The following is a 4,126-nucleotide window of genomic DNA, read 5'->3' as shown; positions in this document are numbered from 1 at the left end:
AGTGAACAAAACTGTGCAGTTAGCAAGTCTGCAAAGTGAGTATTCAGCAGCGTTGGGAGGTAATCCTCTGCAGTCGAGTATTCAACCTCATCTATTTCTCCAATACACATTGCCATAGTGCCGTTATTTGGATTTTCTGACATGATCATTCTAGTCTGCACCTTAGGAACATTTGAAAAACCATTTCCTTGAAACATGCATTCTTCAAGATTCTTCTTTTGCAAACATTTATACTGCCACCTACTAGCGATTTTGACAATAACATTTTGCAGGATTCATCTTTAACATTCTCATTGTTTGAATCATTGGAAAGAAAAATTAGCAGTTGTTGAGTTGGAAAGGAATTTGGCTTCCTGCTAGAGTACTCCTTAACCTTGAACTTTTTGGCACTCTATCTATGCAAACATTTTTTCTATGGATCTTATCATTAGACGTGGAAATTGTTAGGTTTTTGGATTTTTCCTTCCTATGTGGAATTGGATTAATAAAACCCAATCCAATTTAGACCAGACCACTTTTGCCCAAAAATTCTTCTATATATAGGATCAATTTAGGTCTTATTTTTAGAACACAAGAGTGAATTCATAGCAGTCATATAGAGAGAAAGTAAATTTTTGTCCAGAAATTTTCTGATACAGCAGTCCGCTTTAAATTGTTTTTCCTATTCGTTAACCATTGGATCGTGCTGAAATTTGAAATGGGGATTCTCAAAATCTGGTTCTTCGATTTCAACGGCAGTTTTCGAGTATGAACAATAGCTCATTTTTGGGGGTGATTTCTCTCTTTTTCTTCACTAGTTTTGGTGCTATATTTTGTGTATTGTTGTTCCGTGCTTGGATTTGTTATTGTAGCCATTTGGAGAACATTGTTGTAACTCTTGTTGATTTTAGTGGAGCTTTTGTGGGCCGGAGGTCCCGTGGATGTTTCCTCTTCACCTTGATGGGGTTTTACCACGTAAATTTGGTGTCTCTTGAATTCGATTTATTTTTGCTTGCTTTGCTATTTTATTGTTGGTATAGCTGCTGCCCGGATTTCCATTTGTGCTAGTGTTTATTATCTTCTCTTGGTTCAAATAGTGTGGGAAGTTTTGATTTGGGTGTTTCTTCCGCTGTTACCTCGTCGTGCAATTTGGTTGTTGCTTATTTCTTCTCAACAAAGTGGTATCAGAGCTTGTAGTTGTATTTGGTTTTGTTGATTGTCTATTTGAATGATGGAGGCAAATATGAGCAAGATGGTTTGCTTAAATGGCAGTAATTACCATATTTATAAAAGCAAGATGAAAGATCTTCTATTTGTCAAGAAATTGCATTTACCTGTGTTTGCTTCTAAGAAACCTGAGTCTATTGCAGATGAAGAATGAGAATTTGAGCACTTACAGTTTGTGGCTATATTAGGCAATGGGTTGAAGATAATGTTCAAAATCATATTGTGAATGAGACAAATGCTAAAAGCTTGTGGGAAAAGCTCGAGACACTTTATGCTTTGAAGATTGGCAATAATAAGTTGTTCCTACTGAAACAGTTGATGAATATTAGATACAAAGAGGGCAGGCCTATTTCTGATCATATCAATGATTTTCAGGGTGTCCTTGATCAGCTGTCTGGAATGGGTGTCAAGTTTGATGAAGAAATACAGGGACTTTGGCTTCTTAATACTCTGTCAGACTCTTGGGAAACTCTTCGAGTTTCTTTGACTAATTATGCTCCCAGTGATGGTGTAACTATGGAATATGCTAAGAGTGGTGTTTTGAATAAAGAGATGAAAAGAAGATCTCAAGCTTCGTCTTCTTCAACTTCACACTCCGATATTTTGGTTACTGAAGACGGGGGGGGGGGGGGGGGGGGGGGGGGGGAGGGGGGGAAGTAACTTCAGAGGTCAGAATGACAGAGGAAAAAGTAGAAGCAAGTCAAGATCCTCCAGGTATAAGAATCTTACATGTGGTTATTGTCACTTGATAGGGCACATCAAGAAACATTGCTACAAGTTTAAGAGAGACCAAAAAAGGCAAAAGAAAGAAGGCGATAATGAAAATCGTGTTGTTGTTGTTGCTGAAAATGATCTTCTTGTTGCTTGTGGTAAAAATGATATCAATCTTGTTTTTGATGAGTCTACCTGGTTTGTGGATTCAAGTGCCACTTCTCATGTCACGCCAAAGAAGGAATTATTTTCTTCTTATACTTCGGGTAATTTTGGAATGTTACGAGTGGGCAATGATAATGAGGTTGAGGTATTTGGCATTGGCACAGTTTGCTTGAAAAGTAAGAACGGTTCGAGGTTGGTTCGTAACAATGTCAAGCATGCTCCAGATGTTCGTCTGAATTTAATTTCTGTAGGAAAGCTTGATGATGATGATTATGATCAAACCATTAGTGGTGGCCTGTGGAGGCTTCTTAGAGGTTCAATGATTGTGGTTCGAGGTAACAAGATATCTGACTTGTACTTATTTCAGGACTCCATTTGTGGTGACTCAGTAAGTTTGGTGGAAAATGATACTTCATCAGAGTTGTGGCATAGAAGGCTGAGTCATATGAGCGAGAAGGGGATTGATAATTTGGCTAAGAAAAATTTGCTTTCTGGAGTGAACAAGAAAAGTTAAAGAGGTGTGTTCATTGCTTAGCTGGGAAATAGAAAAGAGATTCCTTTCAGAGTCATTCGCCTTCAAGAAAGCTTGATTTGCTGGAGTTGGTACATTCTGATTTGTGTGGTCCTTTTAAAGTAAGCTCTCGTGGTGATGCACTTTACTTTGTGACCTTTATTGATGATCATTCTAGCAAACTCTGGGTATTTCCTTTGAAGTCTAAGGATCAAGTACTTGGTATATTCAAGACTTTTTAGGCCTTGGTTGAGAGACAGACAGGGAAGAAACTAAAATGCATCCGCTCAGACAATAGTGGTAAATACATTGGTCCTTTTGATAATTATTGTAGACAGCAGGGTATTCGGCATCAGAAAACTCCTCCAAAGACTCCTCAGTTAAATGGTTTAGTAGAGAGGATGAACAGAACTCTAGTTGAGAGGGTTAGATGTTTGCTTTCAGATGCTAAGCTGGCAGATTCATTTTGGGCAGAAGCACTCAATACTGTTGCTTATGTTATCAATTTATATCCTACTGTTGCTTTGGATGGTGATGTCCCTGACATAGTTTGGTTTGGTAAGGATGTCTCTTATGCTCATCTGAGAGTCTTCGGGTGTAAGGCTTTTGTGTATGTTCCTAAGGATGAGAGGTCAAAGCTGGAAGCTAAAACTAGGCAATGTATCTTCATTGGTTATGGTCATGATGAATTTGGCTATCGTTTCTGTGATCCAATTGAGAAGAAACTTCTTAGAAGCCGTGATGTTGTGTTCTTTGAAGACCAGACAATTGAAGATTTTGACAAAGCTGAGAAGGTTGATTCTCAGAGCAATGAGAGCTTAGTTGATGTTGATCCAATTCCTCTGACTATTGCACCTGAAGAAAATCTTCAAAATAATGAAGATCAAGTTGATAATGAAGATAGTGATCATGTTCAGAATGACCAGCATAATGTTGTTGATGCTCTAGTAGAAGATTATGTGGTTGGCCAGCAACCAGCTGCTATTGATGCTCCAGAGAGTTCTCTCAGAAGATCTATTAGAGAGAAAGTACCTTCATCTCGTTATTCTCCCTATGAGTTTGTACTTTTGACTGATGGGGGAGAACCTGAAAGTTTTGATGAGGCCACGGATAGTGAAGAAAAAGGAAGGCGGTTTGATGCTATGCAAGATAAGATTAAATCCTTGCATGATAATCATACATTTGATCTGATTAAGCTTCCTAGAGACAGAAAAGCTTTGAAAAACATGTGGGTTTTCAGGGTGAAACATAAAGAAAGTAACCAGTTCCACGGTGCAAGGCTAGATTGGTTGTCAGGGGCTTTAATCAGAAGAAGGGAGTTGATTTTGATGAAATCTTTTCTCCAGTTGTGAAGATGTCATTCATTCGAGTTGTTCTGGGCTTGGCTGCAAGTCTAGATTTAGAGTGTTGTTGCTTGATCGCTGGGATGGCAGTTTCCTCCACATAGTCGGGAGGGGAAGAATTGTTAGGTTTTTGGGTTTTCCCTTCTTATGTGGAATTGGATTAATAAAACCTAATCCAATTTGGACCAGA

Source organism: Lycium barbarum, chromosome 10 (assembly GCF_019175385.1).
Source record: "Lycium barbarum isolate Lr01 chromosome 10, ASM1917538v2, whole genome shotgun sequence".
NCBI lineage: Eukaryota > Viridiplantae > Streptophyta > Magnoliopsida > Solanales > Solanaceae > Lycium > Lycium barbarum.
This window is presented reverse-complemented; position numbering follows the sequence as displayed.